This window comes from Erythrolamprus reginae, chromosome 2 (genome assembly GCF_031021105.1).
Source record: "Erythrolamprus reginae isolate rEryReg1 chromosome 2, rEryReg1.hap1, whole genome shotgun sequence".
Classification (NCBI taxonomy): domain Eukaryota; kingdom Metazoa; phylum Chordata; class Lepidosauria; order Squamata; family Dipsadidae; genus Erythrolamprus; species Erythrolamprus reginae.
This window is the reverse complement of record NC_091951.1, coordinates 270578478-270590648: the sequence shown is the minus strand read 5'-3', so window position 1 is coordinate 270590648 and position 12171 is coordinate 270578478. Positions and strand designations below refer to the sequence as shown.

The 12171-nt window shown below is 38.8% G+C and overlaps 1 protein-coding gene across 1 annotated transcript in view; it reads right to left on the bottom strand.

Moving 5' to 3' along the window:
• Window positions 1-12171, bottom strand: part of LOC139162347 (histone-arginine methyltransferase CARM1-like) — a 70991-nt gene that overhangs the window by 44038 nt on the left and 14782 nt on the right. The window lies entirely within an intron of this gene.

Below are 12171 nucleotides of genomic sequence, written 5' to 3'. Positions count from 1 at the left end.
GGGGAAAGCTTTTGTGCTTGTCTGTCTCTATCAATTTAATACTCCAAAGAATAACTTTTTTTGTACTAGTTTTCTTGGGAAGAGGAAATTGGCAGACCTCTTGCCCTGCTTTTCTCTTTAAGCTAACTAAGCAGGCAAAATGATGACTGTGGAGCATTTGGTAATCTCTGACAATGGACGCTTGCTTGTAGACATTTTATTACCCAACTAGGTAACGTCAGTGCAAGTGAGTGTGGGACTTCCTAGTATTTATGTGCAATAGTTTGCTGATTTTGATAGTTTCCTTCTATCGGAATGAGGGGGTGAAGGGGAGAGGGTGAATGAACTATTAAGCTCCGTATCAGAATGTGTGAGCTCATTTTTCTAAGAAATGCAATTCTTTATTGTATGTACCAAGATTAAAAGAATAAATTGGAATCAGAAATGCAATGGAAGAAAGGGAAGCAAATGACATTTGGAAATTACATTTTTTTGGGGGGGGGGTTACATAAATATTTGTTCCTTAAGAAAGGTAATATATGCACATACACACATAAGTAGACAAGATGTAACTAAGGCACACAGCGGAAACACAATCCAAAATTGTAATGTGCATCTAACTTCAGTCTTCCTCATATTCAGAGTTGGGCTGCTAAGGTGGAACGGTGACGTGTGCTCGCCCCCATGGCTCTGAGTGGTAGTGGAATCTAGCGCAATTCTGCTACTGCACCTGGACAGTGTTGTACATACTCCTGGTCAGTTGGAGGATGATGAAGAAATTGAGGACTCTGATACAGATAGCGTTTATGAATTAGTGGTGGGCCCGGGGTTACAGGTAGTAGAACAGGTGGGAGGCCAGCCACAGGATGTGGCTATGAGTCCAGAATCTAGCGAGGAAGAATCAGATGTTTGCTGGGTCAATCCTAAATTCAGAGGGGTCCAAAAACGTAAGGAACAGGTGTTTGGAAGAAGATATTAAGGGGAGGAATGGGTTAAATACTGGAGTGATGTATTTGGTACATCAGGGGGTCAGTGGGGAAGAAGGTTGGAGTTTCAATGTTGTAGCCCTAAAATGAAAGGCGTTCAGCTCCCAAGCAAGCAAATGCATTGTGTTATTTTACAGTCATTTCTGCTGTTTTTGAATCATGCTGTGAGTACATAAATCTTGTTAAACAGAGAAGGCTGGGAGGAATGTATGAGGAATGCAATTAAGAATGATAACGGGAGGAAGAGGAATGTGCTAGTATGAACTGTATTTTGAATACGGAAGAGAAGAGAAATAAAGATGGAGTTTCTTGGTTTATGAAATACTGCATTTAATAAGAGTTATTTGTAATAGTTAAAGTTCCACCAGAAACCAGAACAGGCAGGTAGCGAAATCTCCGGCGGACACACAGGGGCGCCCATCATCGTTCCACCTTAGCAGCCCAACTCTGCTTATATTGCTGTATTTTTCTTCAATTTGCCACCTAAGGTGCTTAGGGATTTTGAATTTGATTTACTTGGCTTGGAGCCAAACCAATCTCCAATTCCTTCCACGAAATAAAAAAAGAGACAAAGACAAGATGGAGCTGCCCCTTTCTCTTTCTAAACGCTAACCTAATAGGAGATTCCCCATCACCACTCCTGATTGGCTGAACTGCGTCTGATTTCCCCATGGTTTTATTCCATGCTTATATTGCGAAGTAAGTTTTGATTGACAGAGCAAACTTAGGGTTTCTTTCATTCTTTTCAGGTCTCAACTTTTACAATATTTACTACACTAATAAATCTATTTTTAAAAAGCATTTGTTACAATTCCCCAGTGATAAAGCAGTGGCAATGTTAAGTATACATAAAACATTAAAGCCCTTATGTTAGAAGGGTTTTCCTTCCCCCAAGACACATATGAAAAGAGGGCGTGAAACTTTTAGTAATAGAAAACAAATGTTGCTTCTAAATATCTCTGTGGTCACAGGATATATGGATGAACTTGAAATTTGAAATCTTTTTTTATGGTTCAAACTTTACTCTGATGATATCACAAAATGCTTTTGAATGGCTTTAGTTCTAGGTTAGCAGTGGGGATAGCTTGTGTCTCTTGCCAGAAGAATTATAAAAACTGGAATAAGAAAAAAAGGGAGCCTGTTGGAAGGGTTCTTCCACCTCTTCAATGGCCTCAGAAAAACACTTGGAAGAAGCTATAGGCCAAAAAGGGCAAAAATCAGCATCATGATTTTTGAGAGGATCAGAGTAATCTTTTCTGGAAGCCCTGCCTTAATGGCTTTCTCCATTGCTAAGGAAAGACTTATAATCCTTCACAACAATAGGTGAAGCTGACCTAAGAGCGAAACCCACATAATCTGAAATTGCCAGAAACAGCTTTGAAGTTCTAGATGCCAAAGTGTAAAGATTTTACATGTCTTCGACGCTCAAGTGTAAGAGAGGAGATTATTATTTTAACAATATTACAGGTAAGTGCACTTTAAGAGCATTTAACTCACAGGCCTGCGAAAGAGACAAAAGCAACACCGTGGAGACTCTGAAGGAAAAAAGATACAGTAGTCCCTCGCTATACCGCGCTTCACCTACTGCGGCTTCACTTCATCGCGGGTTTCTGAGGAAGCCGATCGGCAGATTTAAACAGCCCGCCGAACTCGATCGGCAGGTTTAAAAAAAAATAAAAAATCTAAAATAGTAAATGCTGTATTTAAATACTGTATCTAAAATAAATACTGTGTGGGAAGGGTTTATAAACACTTAAAACAATGAAAACTACCAAACAATTACAATATAAATACTTAAATAAGTACTATCAGTCAATAAATTCCCCATCGCGGATTTCACCTATCGCGGCCAGGTCTGGAACGTAACACCAGCAATAGGCGAGGGACTACTGTATTGCCAGAGTACATTTATTATTTTTGTTGAGTGTAAGTGGGAAAAGTGTTGTTGTTGTTGTTGTTGTTGTTGTTGTTGTTGTTGTTATTATTATTATTATTATTATTATTTATTGGATTTGTATGCCGCCCCTCTCCGCAGATTCGGGGCGGCTAACAACAGTGGTAAAACAACATGAACAATCCAATTAATAAAAACAACTAAAAAACCCTTATTATAAAAAACCAAACATACACACAAACATACCATGCATAACTTGTAGTAGCCTAGGGGGAAAGGATAACTTAACTCCCCCATGCCTGGCGACAAAGGTGGGTCTTAAGTAATTTGCGAAAGACAACGAGGGTGGGGGCCGTTCTAATCTCTGGGGGGAGTTGGTTCCAGAGGGCCGGGGCCGCCACAGAGAAGGCTCTTCCCCTGGGGTCCGCCAAACGACATTGTTTGGTCGACGGGACCCGGAGAAGGCCAACTCTGTGGGACCTTATCGGCCGCTGGGATTCGTGCGGTAGAAGGCAGTTATATACTAAATGTGACTCAAAAATAGATAGAACAGAAATTGGGGGCAAGGAGAACCTCTCTACTGAATAATTCTTGTTGCGAGAACTATGATAAAATTAGGATGTGCTTTTTCAAAAAAAAATTAAGCCCTTATCAGATAAAATGATATTATATTAAAAAAAAACAAAGTTACTTTGAGACAAAAATACATCCTTGTTTTGTGGATGAGTAAATAATCCATCTGACATGTACCGTACTTCAAAGCAAAGACAGTAGCAAACTCTTTAAAAAGCAAACTGTCCCTTTTCTATGTTCTTAAAGCATACTTCTTCTTAAAACTGTCTTTAGACTTTCTACCATATTTGACAGATTTTTTTTTACTATTGCTGCAAACAGTGGATACTAAAATTGCTGCTGACTGCTAATGCATAAGCAAGCATTAATATACATTTAAATATATGGCAGATTTCCTAAAGCAGAAAACAAAGACTGTACAGCTATATAAAAAGCTATATAGTGGATTTCCTCAAATACTTTCCAACAATTCAACTTGACTGCTTTTTTCCAGTATAAAGTACAAAAATATACATGCAATCAAGCCCTAAATGCAAGAATCTTGAAGAACAAGTTGTGCATAACTTTCCTTTAACAGCTCAGTGGTATTTGAAATATAAAACTCTACTTTTTTTCTTGGAAATCTGCCAAAACTGTCAGATTCTTTACTTGAAAATATTTATTTATAACTTCTCCAGTTTGTTGATATGTGTTTTCAAAATGAACAATTTTAATAGAACGACAAAAGTCTGGTGGGACTTAATATTTTACATTGATACTACACAATCTTAGTCAGAAGGGTGAGATAAGCCACATAAAATATATAAAAAAACTATTGCCTGCTGTTATTTTTATTTATATAGCCACTGATGTCAAGTGGTAATTTCAATTTATTTCAGGCAAAGCTAAAGCAAAGGTACTAGCTTAAGTCAAATGCAGATACCATATATACAAGGTTCTTATTATACTCATTAAGGAAATTTAGAATAATTCTGTAATTATCTACATTAATCCTGTTCTGCCGGGCTCTCTGATAGGAGCCTCCCGAAAATTCAAGGGTACAAATTTCAGACACACACACACACGTTTGAAAATTCAAAATAATGTCCTTTATCACAAAATTCAAAATAAACAAAACACTCTTTTTGTATTGCAAAGAGCACTCTTCCCAAAACAACGGCCAAACCCACATGCTGCTATTTATGGCAGCAGCCTAATTACTGGAGCCCCACCCAAACACAGGTGGCCTCCCTTATTTCCTGTAATATGTTCTTACTTGGTCTCTTCTATGCATAATTCTGTGCTTGCGTGGGTCCAAAATGTCATTATCTGAAGCTATAGAAGATGAGGAAGATTGACTGCCTTGGTTGTGTGCCAAGCCCCCCTCTGCCGAGTCACTCCCACCTTCTTCTTCGTCCAAGGAAACTAAACTCTGAACTGATTCTGTCGGCAATAACACAGGCCTATGACATGTTGAATTTTCCCCTGCATCCACCTCCCCATTCCCTGGGGCAGGAGCTGGGCCAGAGCCAACCACAACAAATCCAATATAATTAACTCAGACTTTATATCGAGTCTCAGGATAGCAAATACATAAGGTAACTGAGCTATTCACTTTGCAGGTCTTCTCTGGAAGAATGCCCATTGAATGAAAAGGGTGGTGCATTTAGCTTCACTGATCACTTTATTATCAGACTGCCAAGATGGATAATAGGAGTCCAATCTTTTCAATTTTATGATACAAAGCTATTTTATTTACTTAATTTTAAAAGATATATATGCTACCTAAAGCTTTCCAAAACTGTGTATGATAAATATTATTTTTAAAGGACTTAAAATAATTACAAAATCAAATGAGGTAATAAACTCAAAATTCAATTATATGGCAAGATAAACTGATAATTATTATAATAACAGAAATAGCAATAGCAATAGGACTGATATATCGCATTGTAGTGCTTTATAGCACTCTCTCTGTAAGTGATTTAGAAGCAACATATTGTCCCCCAACAATCTGGGACCTCGTTTTATGGACATTGGGAGGATGGGAACATCGTTAGCACCTTGTTAGGGCTGGAAAGAATCCTTTGGAGCAAGTTAAAACAATGAAAAAAAAACCCTGCAAAGACTTAGGGTTTGGTAAACATTCTTTGCAGAGAGTAACAATGAAAGAGCCTACAAGGTAAGAGCTGGGAAGATCATTAGCACCTAGTTAGGGCTGAAAAAAAGGCTTTGAAAAAGCTACACTCAGAGTATAAGACGCACCCAAATTTTCAGTCTCTTTTAGGCAGTTTTATACTGTCTAAGATAGTGGTGGTGAACCTATGGCACAGGTGCCATAGGTGGCATGCGGAGCCATATTTGCTGGCATGCAAGTCGTTGCCCTAGCTCAGCTCCAACATGCATGTGTGTTCCGGCCAGCTGATTTTTGGCTCGCACCCAGGTTCTGGGAGGATGTTTTTTGCAGGGGTGGGCAATTAATTTTGCTGTGGGGCTGCATCACAAATTGGGCTGGCTTTAGAGGGCCGGACTAATATAATTAACTCAGTTCTACTCACTACTGTGTATAGTATACATATGCTATCTTTTCATAATCAAACAGTACGTTAAACAATGCAAAGATTTACAATTAGTGATGGGCGAACCCAACGGTGTTCGGGTTCGGCAAGTTCGGCCGAACATTACGCAAAATTTGGCCAAACCCGAACCAAACCCGAACTCGAACCTGAAGGGGGAATCCCTCCCATGAAGAGATTCTGGAGCTTTGACATCACCGGCAGGTTGCTAAGGACGCCAAGGTGATCACTTCTGGAGCTTTGACATCACCGGCAGGTTGCTAAGGACGCCAAGGTGATCACTTCCTGGATTCCAACAAATGCCACCATTTAATTTCTAGCTTTCTTAAATCAATAGGAGTTGGATTTCATTTAACAAAGATACTAATTATTCATGCATTCTATCCTGTAACATCCCAAAGAGAAGCATTTTCACAGACTATACACTTTGATGTAGAAGCCGGCTGCTAGCAGCGAAGACAAGGTAGTAATGCCTTGATGAAACATTAAAGATATTCAGCGCCTCAGGAAAATGCTCTATTAAACCAGCCCACGGTAAAGTACACGCTGAAGTTTTATTCATCTATTTCTCCCTGCTCATTGTGGTTGACTGCTAAAAGATCTCCATCTGTAACGGAGCGTCTCTCTGTGTCAATCTGAGAAACATAATATTCTACAGACCCTATAATAGATTTCTGCATGTCTGTGTTTTTGAGTTGTTTCCTGGGGAACCATACGGCTCTTCAGTTAGAACATCAGAAATAGCAGACATTTTTTTCCCCAGACGACGGCGTGTCTTTTCCAGCAAGTGATCATCACAGCTACAAGAATGTTCAAAGGTACATTCTGTAAAAGGGTATATTCCACACAGGGTAAATTGACTTGCTTTACGCCAAGATGAAAAGAATGGACATGGCAACAAATATCATACAATCTTTTACAGCCAACAGGGACTTCAGATCGTGCAGAATGCAGCTGCGAGAGCAATCATGGGCTTTCCCAAAAATGCCCATGTAACACCAACACTCCGCAGTCTGCATTGGTTGCCGATCAGTTTCCGGTCACAATTCAAAGTGTTGGTCATCACCTATAAAGCCCTTCATGGCACCGGACCAGGGTATCTACGAGACCACCTTCTGCCGTACGAATCCCAGCGACCAGTTAGGTCCCACAGAGTGGGCCTCCTCCGGGTCCCATCAACAAAACAATGTTGTTTGGCGGGGCCCAGGGGAAAAGCCTTCTCTGTGGTGGCCCCGGCCCTCTGGAACCAACTCCCCCCGGAGATTAGAATTGCCCCCACCCTCCTTGCCTTTCGTAAGCTCCTTAAAACCCACCTCTGCCGTCAGGCATGGGGGAACTGAGATATTCTTTCCCCCTAGGCCTTTACAATTCATGTATGGTATGTTTGTATGTATGGATGTTTGGTTTTACAATAAGGGTTTTTTAGTTGTTTTAGTATTGGCTTTACATGCTAAAATAAATAAATAAATAAATAAAATAAAATAAAATAATAAATAAAACAAACAAACAAACAAACAAACAAACAGGAAACATGAGGAGATTCTTATTGGATTTTTGGAGCAGAATGTTTTCTCAGAGTAAGAAACTTTGAAACCCCCGTGGTGTGGATTGGAAGCCAGGCAACGAAGCCTCTGATTAATGGCTTTTGAACAAATGACATTGTCAGCTATAAACCCAGTTTGTGGTTCCTTCATATCTGCTGGCAAAATCCATTTATAACAGCAGCAAAAGCACAAAAACAGCAACACAAAAGCCATTATCTTGCTAGCAAACATTCCTTGCGACTGTAGCCATTTGATCTGAGCAACAAATCTCATAATCTGAATTGTGAAATAGAAAAGTTGAAGGGGGGGGGGTTTCAGGTGCAGCACGGAAAACATGGAAAGAAAGACACAGAAACATAGAAGACTGACGGCAGAAAAAGACCTCATGGTCCATCTAGTCTGCCCTTATACTATTTCCTGTATTTTATCTTAGGATGGATATATGTTTATCCCACGCATGTTTAAATTCAGTTACTGTGGATTTACCAACCACGTCTGCTGGAAGTTTGTTCCAAGGATCTACTACTCTTTCAGTGAAATAATATTTCCTCACGTTGCTTTTGATCTTTCCCCCAACTAACTTCAGATTGTGTCCCCTTGAAAGATAAAAATTGTCCACTAACTAGACAAATCAAAATAGGTGCAACGTATTTGCCCAAACAGGGACTCCTTCAAGAGTATACAAAGAGTCCAAATTATACTTTAATCTCATTCTTCTGGCTTTTATTGGACGTGGGTTTCTCAATCAGCATCTCCTTGTTCTAACAAACATTTAAAAGAAACTCTTAATTTTTTAAAAGAAACCCCCCCCCACACAATCTCTATGGATTCAGTATAGAAGGCAGGGCTCAATATTTACTTTTGTGAAAAGCCACCCCACCCTTAAGGGCTCCCCATGCTTTCTATTCACCAACACACAATAGCAGCAGTCTTTTTTCCAAAAGCCATAGAAAATTTGGCATTAGTTTTCTAAGATACACAGAGATAACATCATTCTTCTCAGCATCTGTGAACTGCATACTTAGTGCACAGCAAACAGAAGATGGTCTATATCCCAGCTGCATTCTGTTTCATTCTTTTCTAGCAGCATGGTTCAGTGGCTAATATACTGGATCTGTGCCCGGGATATTTTTTTTCAGAACTCAACTGAGGCAAATGCTCAAAAATGGCTTTAGGAAAATCAGTAAGTAAAAGTAATACTGTAATGCTATAGGTACCTTGGGGGAAGAGAGGGGCAACATGTTTTACATTTTCATACCTTCGTCCTAAGCTTTCATGGGATTTTGAGGTCATCTTATTCAAGGGCAGTGTACTTTTGTGATATTTTGTTGAAAAGTTGAGGGTTAGCTTATTTGTGGATGATCTGATCTTCAAGTACAGTGTTCCCTCGATTTTCGCGGGTCCGAACTTTGCGAATAGGCTATACGTTTTTCAAAAAATATTATTGCGGGTTTTTTCTATACCACGGTTTTTCCCGCCCGATGATGTCATACGTCATTGCCAAACTAATAATTTTACAAATAAATAACCAAAAAAATTTATTGTTAATAAATAATTGTGTTTATAACTATCAGTATCACTTAGTGTCTTATTCAATGGTGAATACCAGTAATAATAATGGTGAGTAAATGGTTGTTAAGGGAATGGGAAATGGTAATTTAGGGGTTTAAAGTGTTAAGGGAAGGCTTGTGATACTGTTTATAGTCAAAAATGTTGTATTTACTTCCTCATCTCTACTTCGCGGAAATTCGACTTTCGCGGGTGGTCTCGGAACGCATCCCCGCGAAAATCAAGGTAACACTGTACATGAATATATTTTTTCTATGTGTGAGGCCCATCTATCCATCTATGGTTAAGAACTGCAGTAAAATATTAGGACATCATGTATTTAAGCATAGGAATTTTCTATAAGATAGTCTGGCCAGGATATCTATCAACCATTTTTAGAAGTCTATTTGTAAACCAAAATTTTACCGGAAGTCCTTTTGATATATGAAAACTGGATATAGAAACATAGAAACATAGAAGTCTGACGGCAGAAAAAGACCTCATGGTCCATCTAGTCTGCCCTTATACTATTTTCTGTATTTTATCTTAGGATGGATATATGTTTATCCCAGGCATGTTTAAATTCAGTTACTGTGGATTTACCAACCACGTCTGCTGGAAGTTTGTTCCAAGGATCTACTAGTCTTTCAGTAAAATAATATTTTCTCATGGTGCTTTTGATCTTTCCCCCAACTAACTTCAGATTGTGTCCCCTTGTTCTTGTGTTCACTTTCCTATTAAAAACACTTCCTTCCTGGACCTTATTTAACCCTTTAACATATTTAAATGTTTCGATCATGTTCCCCCTTTTCCTTCTATCCTCCAGACTATACAAATTGAGTTCATTAAGTCTTTCCTGACAGGTTTTATGCTTAAGACCTTCCACCATTCTTGTAGCCCGTCTTTGGACCCGTTCAATTTTGTCAATATCATTTTGTAGGTGAGGTCTCCAGAACTGAACACAGTATTCCAAATGTGGTCTTACCAACACTCTATATAGCAGGATCATAATCTCCCTATTCCTGCTTGTTATACCTCTAGCTATGCAGCCAAGCATCCTACTTGCTTTCCCTACCGCCTGACTGCATTGTTCACCCATTTTGAAATTTTGTTTTATGGTGTCCAGAATCTGAATTTTGACCAGTATTTGCTATGTGCTCTTCAGGATTAATCCAAAATTGAGATTGTTACTGACTGGAAAAAGTCAGCTGGACTGACGGCTGGAAAATTCATTAGTCATTAGTTCCAGAGGTGAGATCTAAAGGAGGAATAATTCCTGTAAGCCACATAAACTTGTCTTTAAAAATATATGCAGGTGGCTTAAGATTTATAAAATAAACTTAGCTAGTTCATCACTGCATCAATAAACAGCAGATGCTGCATCGAGGTTTTCAAAGTATTATTCCAATATTTAATTTTATAACCCCATTGAAAATATTTATTGCAGAATTTACACTCTGTTTATTCAACATGTAATTAGTACAAGCTGCTATCATTTGTAAACAGCACATGACCACTTTGAATTAATGCTGTAATCTCTGACTTTTAACTACAGTTAAACCCAAAATTTAGGTTGCTAAGAAGACAGTTGTTAAATGGGTTTTGCCTCATTTTACAACCTTTCTTCCCGTAGGTGTTAAAGGAATTACCACACTTGTTAAGTTAGTAACACATTTGTAAAGACTACTTAAGAACCTGGTCACAGAACAAATTAAGTTCGTAAGTAGAGGTACCACTGTATTTATATTACAATATTAATTATAATACAAAATGGCTTCCCCATTTTGCTTATCAGGTCACCAAAGTTGATGACATGACCCTAGATACTGTATGAGTCAGTTGCCAAGCATCTGAATTTTGAACTTGTGGCCACTAAGATGGAATAATGGCCATAAGTGTGAAAAACAGACACAAGTCACATTTTTCAGTGCCATTGTAACTTGGAAGAGTCACTAAATGAATGGTTGCAAGTTGAGAACTACCTGTAAAGGCATAGAAATCTTTCTCCCACAATGGCTAAACATGATCTGATACAATGATGATGATGATAACAACAATAACAACAACAACAGAGTTGGAAGGGATCTTGGAGGCCTCCTAGTTCAATCTCTTGCTTGGACAGGAGACCCTACAATACTTTAGACAAATGGTTATCCAACATCTTCTTAAAAACATCCAGTATTGGAGCGTTCACAACTCTTGGAGGCAAGCTGTTCCACTGATTAATTTTTCTGTCAGGAAATTTCTCCTTAGTTCTAAGTTGCTTCTCTCCTTGTTTAGTTTCCACCCATTGCTTCTTGTTCTACACTCAGGTGCTTTGGAGAATAGGTTGAACTTTCTTTTCATTAAACTGCACATACCCAGTTCCTGCAACCATTCTTCATATGTTTTAGCCTTCGGTCCCCTAATCATCTTTGTTGCTCTTCTCTGCACTCTTTCTAGAGTCTCAACATCCTTTTTGCATCGTGGCAACCAAAACTGAATGCAATATTTCAAGTGTGGCCTTACCAAGGCATTATAAAATGGTATTAACACTTCACGTGATCTTGATTCTATCCTTCCGTTAATGTAGCCTAGAACTGTGTTTTTGGCAGCTGCTGCACACTGCTGGCTCATATTTAAATGATATGATATATTATATTTAATGTATTATAATTAATATTGTAATATAATACAGTGGTACCTCTACTTACGAACTTAATTTGTTCCATGACCAGGTTCTTAAGTAGAAAAGTTTGTAAGAAGAAGCAATCTTTCCCATAGGAATCAATATAAAAGCAAATAATGTGTGTGATTGGGGAAACCACAGGGAGGGTGGAGGCCCTGTTTCCTCCCAGGAGATTCCTAGAGAGGCCCCACAGAGATTTCTCCCTGCCTTTTCCAGTTATAGTTTCAGAGGCTTCGGTTTGTAAGTGGAAAATGGTTCTTGAGAAGAGGCAAAAAAATCTTGAACACCGGGTTCTTATCTAGAAAAGTTCATAAGTAGAGGCGTTTGTAGGTAGAGGTACCAATGTATAACATAACAGAAGATTACATTACACACGCACACACACACACACACACACACACACACATATAAGGAGATCAGGCAG